The sequence below is a fragment of the Hypanus sabinus genome, chromosome 23 (assembly GCF_030144855.1).
Source record: "Hypanus sabinus isolate sHypSab1 chromosome 23, sHypSab1.hap1, whole genome shotgun sequence".
In the NCBI taxonomy this organism is placed as follows: Eukaryota; Metazoa; Chordata; class Chondrichthyes; order Myliobatiformes; family Dasyatidae; genus Hypanus; species Hypanus sabinus.
This window is the reverse complement of record NC_082728.1, coordinates 10,293,418-10,306,055: the sequence shown is the minus strand read 5'-3', so window position 1 is coordinate 10,306,055 and position 12,638 is coordinate 10,293,418. Positions and strand designations below refer to the sequence as shown.

At 60.5% G+C, this 12,638-nt stretch overlaps 1 protein-coding gene across 1 annotated transcript in view; it reads left to right on the top strand.

Annotated features, from left to right (window-relative positions):
* Positions 1–12,638, top strand: part of mrpl12 (mitochondrial ribosomal protein L12) — a 43,844-nt gene that overhangs the window by 20,924 nt on the left and 10,282 nt on the right. The gene's annotated exons all lie outside the window — the stretch shown is intronic.

Here is a 12,638-nt window from a genome sequence, read left to right as displayed (position 1 = left end):
CGGCAGGAACGTACATACTCCCTACGGGCAGAGGCAGGAACGTACAGACTCCCTACGGGCAGAGGCAGGATCGTACAGACTCCCTACGGGCAGAGGCAGGAACGTACAGACTCCGTACGGGCAGAGGCCGGAACGTACAGACTCCCTACGGGCAGCGGCAGGAACGTACAAACTCCGTACGGGCAGAGGCAGGAACGTACAAACTCCGTACGGGCAGAGGCCGGAAAGTACAGACTCCCTACGGGCAGAGGCAGGAACGTACAGACTCCGTACGGGCAGAGGCAGGAACGTACAGACTCCGTACGGGCAGAGGCCGGAACGTACAGACTCCCTACGGGCAGAGGCAGGAACGTACAGACTCCCTACGGGCAGAGGCAGGAACGTACAGACTCCCTACGGGCAGAGGCAGGAACGTACAGACTCCGTACGGGCAGAGGCAGGAACGTACAGACTCCGTACGGGCAGAGTCAGGAACGTACAAACTCCCTACGGGCAGAGGCAGGAACGTACAGACTCCTTACGGGCAGAGGCAGGAACGTACAAACTCCCTACGGGCAGAGGCAGGAACGTACAGACTCCCTACGGGCAGAGGCAGGAACGTACAGACTCCGTACGGGCAGAGGCAGGAACGTACAGACTCCGTACGGGCAGAGGCAGGATCGTACTGACTCCCTACGGGCAGCGGCAGGAACGTACAAACTCCCTACGGGCAGAGGCAGGAACGTACAGACTCCCTACGGGCAGCGGCAGGAACGTACAGACTCCCTACGGGCAGAGGCAGGAACGTACATACTCCCTACGGGCAGAGGCAGGAACGTACAGACTCCCTACGGGCAGAGGCAGGAACGTACAGACTCCGTACGGGCAGAGGCAGGAACGTACAGACTCCGTACGGGCAGAGGCAGGAACGTACAGACTCCCTACGGGCAGAGGCAGGAACGTACAGACTCCGTACGGGCAGAGGCAGGAACGTACAGACTCCCTACGGGCAGAGGGAGGATCGTACAGACTCCGTACGGGCAGAGGCAGGAACGTACAGACTCCCTCCGGGCAGAGGCAGGAACGTACAGACTCCGTACGGGCAGAGGCAGGAACGTACAGACTCCGTACGGGCAGAGGCAGGAACGTACAGACTCCGTACGGGCAGAGGCAGGATTGTACAGACTCCCTACGGGCAGAGGCAGGAACGTACAGACTCCCTACGGGCAGAGGCAGGAACGTACAGACTCCGTACGGGCAGAGGCAGGATCGTACAGACCCCCTACGGGCAGAGGCAGGAACGTACATACTCCGTACGGGCAGAGGCAGGAACGTACAGTCTCCGTACGGGCAGAGGCAGGATCGTACAGACTCCGTACGGGCAGAGGCAGGAACGTACAGACTCCCTACGGGCAGAGGCAGGAACGTACAGACTCCGTACGGGCAGAGGCAGGAACGTACATACTCCCTACGGGCAGAGGCAGGAACGTACAGACTCCCTATGGGCAGAGGCAGGAACGTACAGACTCCCTACGGGCAGAAGCAGGAAAGTACAAATTCCGTACGGGCAGAGGCAGGAACGTACAGACTCCCTACGGGCAGAGGCAGGAACGTACAGACTCCGTACGGGCAGAGGCAGGAACGTACAAACTGCTTACGGGCAGCGGCAGGAACGTACAGTCTCCCTACAGGCCGAGGCAGGAACGTACAGACTCCCTACGGGCAGAGGCAGGAACGTACAGACTCCCTACGGGCAGAGGCAGGAACGTACAGACTCCCTACGGGCAGAGGCAGGAACGTACAAACTGCTCACGGGCCGAGGCAGGAACGTACAAACTGCTTACGGGCAGAGGCAGGAAGGTACAGACTCCGTACGGGCAGAGGCAGGAACGTACAGACTCCCTACGGGCAGAGGCAGGAACGTACAGACTCCCTACGGGCAGAGGCAGGAACGTACAGACTCCGTACGGGCAGAGGCAGGAACATACAAACTGCTTACGGGCAGAGGCAGGAACGTACAAACTGCTTACGGGCCGAGGCAGGAACATACAAACTGCTTACGGGCCGAGGCAGGAACATACAAACTGCTTACGGGCAGAGGCAGGAACGTACAGACTCCGTACGGGCAGAGGCAGGAACGTACAGACTCCGTACGGGCAGAGGCAGGAACGTACAAACTGCTTACGGGCCGAGGCAGGAACGTACAGACTCCGTACGGGCAGAGGCAGGAACGTACAGACTCCCTACGGGCAGAGGCAGGAACGTACAGACTCCGTACGGGCAGAGGCAGGAACGTACATACTCCCTACGGGCAGAGGCAGGAACGTACATACTCCCTACGGGCAGAGTTAGGAACGTACAAACTCCCTACGGGCAGAGGCAGGAACGTACAAACTCCCTACGGGCAGAGGCAGGAACGTACAGACTCCCTACGGGCAGAGGCAGGAACGTACAGACTCCCTACGGGCAGAGGCAGGAACGTACAGACTCCTTACGGGCAGAGGCAGGAACGTACAGACTCCCTACGGGCAGAGGCAGGAACGTACATACTCCCTACGGGCAGAGGCAGGAACGTACAGACTCCCTACGGGCAGAGGCAGGAACGTACAGACAACTTACGGGCAGAGGCAGGAACGTACAGACTCCCTACGGGCAGAGGCAGGAACGTACAGACTCCGTACGGGCAGCGGCAGGAACGTACAGACTCCCTACGGGCAGAGGCAGGAACGTACAGACTCCCTACGGGCAGAGGCAGGAACGTACGGACTCCCTACGGGCAGAGGCAGGAACGTACAGACTCCCTACGGGCAGCGGCAGGAACGTACAGCTCTCTACGGGCAGAGGCAGGAACGTACATACTCCTTACGGGCAGAGGCAGGAACGTACAGACTCCCTACGGGCAGAGGCAGGAACGTACAGACTCCCTACGGGCAGCGGCAGGAACGTACATACTCCCTACGGGCAGAGGCAGGAACGTACAGACTCCCTACGGGCAGAGGCAGGATCGTACAGACTCCCTACGGGCAGAGGCAGGAACGTACAGACTCCGTACGGGCAGAGGCCGGAACGTACAGACTCCCTACGGGCAGCGGCAGGAACGTACAAACTCCGTACGGGCAGAGGCAGGAACGTACAAACTCCGTACGGGCAGAGGCAGGAACGTACAAACTCCGTACGGGCAGAGGCCGGAAAGTACAGACTCCCTACGGGCAGAGGCAGGAACGTACAGACTCCGTACGGGCAGAGGCAGGAACGTACAGACTCCGTACGGGCAGAGGCCGGAACGTACAGACTCCCTACGGGCAGAGGCAGGAACGTACAGACTCCCTACGGGCAGCGGCAGGAACGTACAAACTCCCTACGGGCAGAGGCAGGAACGTACAGACTCCCTACGGGCAGCGGCAGGAACGTACAGACTCCCTACGGGCAGAGGCAGGAACGTACATACTCCCTACGGGCAGAGGCAGGAACGTACAGACTCCCTACGGGCAGAGGCAGGAACGTACAGACTCCCTACGGGCAGAGGGAGGATCGTACAGACTCCGTACGGGCAGAGGCAGGAACGTACAGACTCCCTCCGGGCAGAGGCAGGAACGTACAGACTCCGTACGGGCAGAGGCAGGAACGTACAAACTCCGTACGGGCAGAGGCCGGAAAGTACAGACTCCCTACGGGCAGAGGCAGGAACGTACAGACTCCGTACGGGCAGAGGCAGGAACGTACAGACTCCGTACGGGCAGAGGCCGGAACGTACAGACTCCCTACGGGCAGAGGCAGGAACGTACAGACTCCCTACGGGCAGAGGCAGGAACGTACAGACTCCCTACGGGCAGAGGCAGGAACGTACAGACTCCGTACGGGCAGAGGCAGGAACGTACAGACTCCGTACGGGCAGAGTCAGGAACGTACAAACTCCCTACGGGCAGAGGCAGGAACGTACAGACTCCTTACGGGCAGAGGCAGGAACGTACAAACTCCCTACGGGCAGAGGCAGGAACGTACAGACTCCCTACGGGCAGAGGCAGGAACGTACAGACTCCGTACGGGCAGAGGCAGGAACGTACAGACTCCGTACGGGCAGAGGCAGGATCGTACTGACTCCCTACGGGCAGCGGCAGGAACGTACAAACTCCCTACGGGCAGAGGCAGGAACGTACAGACTCCCTACGGGCAGCGGCAGGAACGTACAGACTCCCTACGGGCAGAGGCAGGAACGTACATACTCCCTACGGGCAGAGGCAGGAACGTACAGACTCCCTACGGGCAGAGGCAGGAACGTACAGACTCCGTACGGGCAGAGGCAGGAACGTACAGACTCCGTACGGGCAGAGGCAGGAACGTACAGACTCCCTACGGGCAGAGGCAGGAACGTACAGACTCCGTACGGGCAGCGGCAGGAACGTACAGACTCCCTACGGGCAGAGGCAGGAACGTACAGACTCCCTACGGGCAGAGGCAGGAACGTACGGACTCCCTACGGGCAGAGGCAGGAACGTACAGACTCCCTACGGGCAGCGGCAGGAACGTACAGCTCTCTACGGGCAGAGGCAGGAACGTACATACTCCTTACGGGCAGAGGCAGGAACGTACAGACTCCCTACGGGCAGAGGCAGGAACGTACAGACTCCCTACGGGCAGCGGCAGGAACGTACATACTCCCTACGGGCAGAGGCAGGAACGTACAGACTCCCTACGGGCAGAGGCAGGATCGTACAGACTCCCTACGGGCAGAGGCAGGAACGTACAGACTCCGTACGGGCAGAGGCCGGAACGTACAGACTCCCTACGGGCAGCGGCAGGAACGTACAAACTCCGTACGGGCAGAGGCAGGAACGTACAAACTCCGTACGGGCAGAGGCCGGAAAGTACAGACTCCCTACGGGCAGAGGCAGGAACGTACAGACTCCGTACGGGCAGAGGCAGGAACGTACAGACTCCGTACGGGCAGAGGCCGGAACGTACAGATTCCCTACGGGCAGAGGCAGGAACGTACAGACTCCCTACGGGCAGCGGCAGGAACGTACAAACTCCCTACGGGCAGAGGCAGGAACGTACAGACTCCCTACGGGCAGCGGCAGGAACGTACAGACTCCCTACGGGCAGAGGCAGGAACGTACATACTCCCTACGGGCAGAGGCAGGAACGTACAGACTCCCTACGGGCAGAGGCAGGAACGTACAGACTCCCTACGGGCAGAGGGAGGATCGTACAGACTCCGTACGGGCAGAGGCAGGAACGTACAGACTCCCTCCGGGCAGAGGCAGGAACGTACAGACTCCGTACGGGCAGAGGCAGGAACGTACAAACTCCGTACGGGCAGAGGCCGGAAAGTACAGACTCCCTACGGGCAGAGGCAGGAACGTACAGACTCCGTACGGGCAGAGGCAGGAACGTACAGACTCCGTACGGGCAGAGGCCGGAACGTACAGACTCCCTACGGGCAGAGGCAGGAACGTACAGACTCCCTACGGGCAGAGGCAGGAACGTACAGACTCCCTACGGGCAGAGGCAGGAACGTACAGACTCCGTACGGGCAGAGGCAGGAACGTACAGACTCCGTACGGGCAGAGTCAGGAACGTACAAACTCCCTACGGGCAGAGGCAGGAACGTACAGACTCCTTACGGGCAGAGGCAGGAACGTACAAACTCCCTACGGGCAGAGGCAGGAACGTACAGACTCCCTACGGGCAGAGGCAGGAACGTACAGACTCCGTACGGGCAGAGGCAGGAACGTACAGACTCCGTACGGGCAGAGGCAGGATCGTACTGACTCCCTACGGGCAGCGGCAGGAACGTACAAACTCCCTACGGGCAGAGGCAGGAACGTACAGACTCCCTACGGGCAGCGGCAGGAACGTACAGACTCCCTACGGGCAGAGGCAGGAACGTACATACTCCCTACGGGCAGAGGCAGGAACGTACAGACTCCCTACGGGCAGAGGCAGGAACGTACAGACTCCGTACGGGCAGAGGCAGGAACGTACAGACTCCGTACGGGCAGAGGCAGGAACGTACAGACTCCCTACGGGCAGAGGCAGGAACGTACAGACTCCGTACGGGCAGAGGCAGGAACGTACAGACTCCCTACGGGCAGAGGGAGGATCGTACAGACTCCGTACGGGCAGAGGCAGGAACGTACAGACTCCCTCCGGGCAGAGGCAGGAACGTACAGACTCCGTACGGGCAGAGGCAGGAACGTACAGACTCCGTACGGGCAGAGGCAGGAATGTACAGACTCCGTACGGGCAGAGGCAGGAACGTACAGACTCCCTACGGGCAGAGGCAGGATTGTACAGACTCCCTACGGGCAGAGGCAGGAACGTACAGACTCCGTACGGGCAGAGGCAGGAACGTACAGACTCCGTACGGGCAGAGGCAGGATCGTACAGACCCCCTACGGGCAGAGGCAGGAACGTACATACTCCGTACGGGCAGAGGCAGGAACGTACAGTCTCCGTACGGGCAGAGGCAGGATCGTACAGACTCCGTACGGGCAGAGGCAGGAACGTACAGACTCCCTACGGGCAGAGGCAGGAACGTACAGACTCCGTACGGGCAGAGGCAGGAACGTACATACTCCCTACGGGCAGAGGCAGGAACGTACAGACTCCCTATTGGCAGAGGCAGGAACGTACAGACTCCCTACGGGCAGAAGCAGGAAAGTACAAATTCCGTACGGGCAGAGGCAGGAACGTACAGACTCCCTACGGGCAGAGGCAGGAACGTACAGACTCCGTACGGGCAGAGGCAGGAACATACAAACTGCTTACGGGCAGCGGCAGGAACGTACAGTCTCCCTACAGGCCGAGGCAGGAACGTACAGACTCCCTACGGGCAGAGGCAGGAACGTACAGACTCCCTACGGGCAGAGGCAGGAACGTACAGACTCCCTACGGGCAGAGGCAGGAACGTACAAACTGCTCACGGGCCGAGGCAGGAACGTACAAACTGCTTACGGGCAGAGGCAGGAAGGTACAGACTCCGTACGGGCAGAGGCAGGAACGTACAGACTCCCTACGGGCAGAGGCAGGAACGTACAGACTCCGTACGGGCAGCGGCAGGAACGTACGGACTCCGTACGGGCAGAGGCAGGAACGTACAGACTCCGTACGGGCAGAGGCAGGAACGTACAGACTCCTTACGGGCAGAGGCAGGAACGTACAGACTCCCTACGGGCAGAGGCAGGAACGTACAGACTCCGTACGGGCAGAGGCAGGAACATACAAACTGCTTACGGGCAGAGGCAGGAACGTACAAACTGCTTACGGGCCGAGGCAGGAACATACAAACTGCTTACGGGCCGAGGCAGGAACATACAAACTGCTTACGGGCAGAGGCAGGAACGTACAGACTCCGTACGGGCAGAGGCAGGAACGTACAGACTCCGTACGGGCAGAGGCAGGAACGTACAAACTGCTTACGGGCCGAGGCAGGAACGTACAGACTCCGTACGGGCAGAGGCAGGAACGTACAGACTCCCTACGGGCAGAGGCAGGAACGTACAGACTCCGTACGGGCAGAGGCAGGAACGTACATACTCCCTACGGGCAGAGGCAGGAACGTACATACTCCCTACGGGCAGAGGCAGGAACGTACAAACTCCCTACGGGCAGAGGCAGGAACGTACAGACTCCCTACGGGCAGAGGCAGGAACGTACAGACTCCCTACGGGCAGAGGCAGGAACGTACAGACTCCTTACGGGCAGAGGCAGGAACGTACAGACTCCCTACGGGCAGAGGCAGGAACGTACATACTCCCTACGGGCAGAGGCAGGAACGTACAGACTCCCTACGGGCAGAGGCAGGAACGTACAGACTCCTTACGGGCAGAGGCAGGAACGTACAGACTCCCTACGGGCAGAGGCAGGAACGTACAGACTCCGTACGGGCAGCGGCAGGAACGTACAGACTCCCTACGGGCAGAGGCAGGAACGTACAGACTCCCTACGGGCAGAGGCAGGAACGTACGGACTCCCTACGGGCAGAGGCAGGAACGTACAGACTCCCTACGGGCAGCGGCAGGAACGTACAGCTCTCTACGGGCAGAGGCAGGAACGTACATACTCCTTACGGGCAGAGGCAGGAACGTACAGACTCCCTACGGGCAGAGGCAGGAACGTACAGACTCCCTACGGGCAGCGGCAGGAACGTACATACTCCCTACGGGCAGAGGCAGGAACGTACAGACTCCCTACGGGCAGAGGCAGGATCGTACAGACTCCCTACGGGCAGAGGCAGGAACGTACAGACTCCGTACGGGCAGAGGCCGGAACGTACAGACTCCCTACGGGCAGCGGCAGGAACGTACAAACTCCGTACGGGCAGAGGCAGGAACGTACAAACTCCGTACGGGCAGAGGCCGGAAAGTACAGACTCCCTACGGGCAGAGGCAGGAACGTACAGACTCCGTACGGGCAGAGGCAGGAACGTACAGACTCCGTACGGGCAGAGGCCGGAACGTACAGACTCCCTACGGGCAGAGGCAGGAACGTACAGACTCCCTACGGGCAGAGGCAGGAACGTACAGACTCCCTACGGGCAGAGGCAGGAACGTACAGACTCCGTACGGGCAGAGGCAGGAACGTACAGACTCCGTACGGGCAGAGGCAGGAACGTACAAACTCCCTACGGGCAGAGGCAGGAACGTACAGACTCCTTACGGGCAGAGGCAGGAACGTACAAACTCCCTACGGGCAGAGGCAGGAACGTACAGACTCCCTACGGGCAGAGGCAGGAACGTACAGACTCCGTACGGGCAGAGGCAGGAACGTACAGACTCCGTACGGGCAGAGGCAGGATCGTACTGACTCCCTACGGGCAGCGGCAGGAACGTACAAACTCCCTACGGGCAGAGGCAGGAACGTACAGACTCCCTACGGGCAGCGGCAGGAACGTACAGACTCCCTACGGGCAGAGGCAGGAACGTACATACTCCCTACGGGCAGAGGCAGGAACGTACAGACTCCCTACAGGCCGAGGCAGGAACGTACAGACTCCCTACGGGCAGAGGCAGGAACGTACAGACTCCCTACGGGCAGAGGCAGGAACGTACAGACTCCCTACGGGCCGAGGCAGGAACGTACAAACTGCTTACGGGCCGAGGCAGGAACGTACAAACTGCTTACGGGCAGAGGCAGGAAGGTACAGACTCCGTACGGGCAGAGGCAGGAACGTACAGACTCCCTACGGGCAGAGGCAGGAAAGTACAGACTCCGTACGGGCAGCGGCAGGAACGTACGGACTCCGTACGGGCAGAGGCAGGAACGTACCGACTCCGTACGGGCAGAGGCAGGAACGTACAGACTCCTTACGGGCAGAGGCAGGAACGTACAGACTCCCTACGGGCAGAGGCAGGAACGTACAGACTCCCTACGGGCAGAGGCAGGAACGTACAGACTCCGTACGGGCAGAGGCAGGAACATACAAACTGCTTACGGGCAGAGGCAGGAACGTACAAACTGCTTACGGGCCGAGGCAGGAACATACAAACTGCTTACGGGCCGAGGCAGGAACATACAAACTGCTTACGGGCAGAGGCAGGAACGTACAGACTCCGTACGGGCAGAGGCAGGAACGTACAGACTCCGTACGGGCCGAGGCAGGAACGTACAAACTGCTTACGGGCCGAGGCAGGAACGTACAGACTCCGTACGGGCAGAGGCAGGAATGTACAGTCTCCGTACGGGCAGAGGCAGGAATGTACAGACTCCCTACAGGCAGAGGCAGGAACGTACAGACTCCGTACGGGCAGAGGCAGGAACGTACAAACTCCCTACGGGCAGAGGCAGGAATGTACAGACTCCCTACAGGCAGAGGCAGGAACGTACAGACTCCGTACGGGCAGAGGCAGGAACGTACAGACTCCCTACGGGCAGAGGCAGGAACGTACAAACTCCCTACGGGCAGAGGCAGGAACGTACAGACTCCCTACGGGCAGAGGCAGGAACGTACAGACTCCCTACGGGCAGAGGCAGGAACGTACAGACTCCGTACGGGCAGAGGCAGGAACGTACAGACTCCGTACGGGCAGAGGCAGGAACGTACAGACTCCGTACGGGCAGAGGCAGGAACGTACAGACTCCGTACGGGCAGAGGCAGGAACGTACAGACTCCGTACGGGCAGAGGCAGGAACGTACAGACTCCGTACGGGCAGAGGCAGGAACGTACAAACTGCTTACGGGCAGCAGCAGGAACGTACATACTACCTACGGGCAGAGGCAGGAACGTACAGACTCCGTACGGGCAGAGGCAGGAACGTACAGACTCCGTACGGGCAGAGGCAGGAACGTACAGACTCCGTACGGGCAGAGGCAGGATCGTACAGACCCCCTACGGGCAGAGGCAGGAACGTACATACTCCGTACGGGCAGAGGCAGGAACGTACAGTCTCCGTACGGGCAGAGGCAGGATCGTACAGACTCCGTACGGGCAGAGGCAGGAACGTACAGACTCCGTACGGGCAGAGGCAGGAACGTACATACTCCCTACGGGCAGAGGCAGGAACGTACATACTCCCTACGGGCAGAGGCAGGAACGTACAAACTCCCTACGGGCAGAGGCAGGAACGTACAGACTCCCTACGGGCAGAGGCAGGAACGTACAGACTCCCTACGGGCAGAGGCAGGAACGTACAGACTCCTTACGGGCAGAGGCAGGAACGTACAGACTCCCTACGGGCAGCGGCAGGAACGTACGGACTCCCTACGGGCAGAGGCAGGAACGTACGGACTCCCTACGGGCAGAGGCAGGAACGTACAGACTCCCTACGGGCAGCGGCAGGAACGTACAGCTCTCTACGGGCAGAGGCAGGAACGTACATACTCCTTACGGGCAGAGGCAGGAACGTACAGACTCCCTACGGGCAGAGGCAGGAACGTACATACTCCCTACGGGCAGAGGCAGGAACGTACAGACTCCCTACGGGCAGAGGCAGGAACGTACATACTCCCTACGGGCAGAGGCAGGAACGTACAGACTCCCTACGGGCAGCGGCAGGAACGTACATACTCCCTACGGGCAGAGGCAGGAACGTACAGACTCCCTACGGGCAGAGGCAGGATCGTACAGACTCCCTACGGGCAGAGGCAGGAACGTACAGACTCCGTACGGGCAGAGGCCGGAACGTACAGACTCCCTACGGGCAGCGGCAGGAACGTACAAACTCCCTACGGGCAGAGGCAGGAACGTACATACTCCCTACGGGCAGAGGCAGGAACGTACAGACTCCCTACGGGCAGAGGCAGGAACGTACATACTCCCTACGGGCAGAGGCAGGAACGTACAGACTCCCTACGGGCAGAGGCAGGAACGTACAGACTCCGTACGGGCAGAGGCAGGAACGTACAGACTCCGTACGGGCAGAGGCAGGAACATACAGACTCCCTACGGGCAGAGGCAGGAACGTACAGACTCCGTACGGGCAGAGGCAGGAACGTACATACTCCGTACGGGCAGAGGCAGGAACGTACAGACTCCGTACGGGCAGAGGCAGGATCGTACAGACTCCGTACGGGCAGAGGCAGGAACGTACAGACTCCGTACGGGCAGAGGCAGGAACGTACAGACTCCGTACGGGCAGAGGCAGGAACGTACAGACTCCGTACGGGCAGAGGCAGGAACGTACATACTCCCTACGGGCAGAGGCAGGAACGTACATACTCCCTACGGGCAGAGGCAGGAACGTACAAACTCCCTACGGGCAGAGGCAGGAACGTACAAACTCCCTACGGGCAGAGGCAGGAACGTCCATACTCCCTACGGGCAGAGGCAGGAACGTACATACTCCCTACGGGCAGAGGCAGGAACGTACAGACTCCTTACGGGCAGAGGCAGGAACGTACAGACTCCCTACGGGCAGAGGCAGGAACGTACAGACTCCCTACGGGCAGAGGCAGGAACGTACAGACTCCGTACGGGCAGAGGCAGGAACGTACAGACTCCGTACGGGCAGAGGCAGGAACGTACAAACTCCCTACGGGCAGAGGCACGAACGTACAGACTCCTTACGGGCAGAGGCAGGAACGTACAAACTCCCTACGGGCAGAGGCAGGAACGTACAGACTCCCTACGGGCAGAGGCAGGAACGTACAGACTCCGTACGGGCAGAGGCAGGAACGTACAGACTCCGTACGGGCAGAGGCAGGATCGTACTGACTCCCTACGGGCAGCGGCAGGAACGTACAAACTCCCTACGGGCAGAGGCAGGAACGTACAGACTCCCTACGGGCAGCGGCAGGAACGTACAGACTCCCTACGGGCAGAGGCAGGAACGTACATACTCCCTACGGGCAGAGGCAGGAACGTACAGACTCCCTACGGGCAGAGGCAGGAACGTACAGACTCCGTACGGGCAGAGGCAGGAACGTACAGACTCCGTACGGGCAGAGGCAGGAACATACAGACTCCCTACGGGCAGAGGCAGGAACGTACAGACTCCGTACGGGCAGAGGCAGGAACGTACAGACTCCCTACGGGCAGAGGGAGGATCGTACAGACTCCGTACGGGCAGAGGCAGGAACGTACAGACTCCCTCCGGGCAGAGGCAGGAACGTACAGACTCCGTACGGGCAGAGGCAGGAACGTACATACTCCGTACGGGCAGAGGCAGGAACGTACAGACTCCGTACGGGCAGAGGCAGGATCGTACAGACTCCGTAC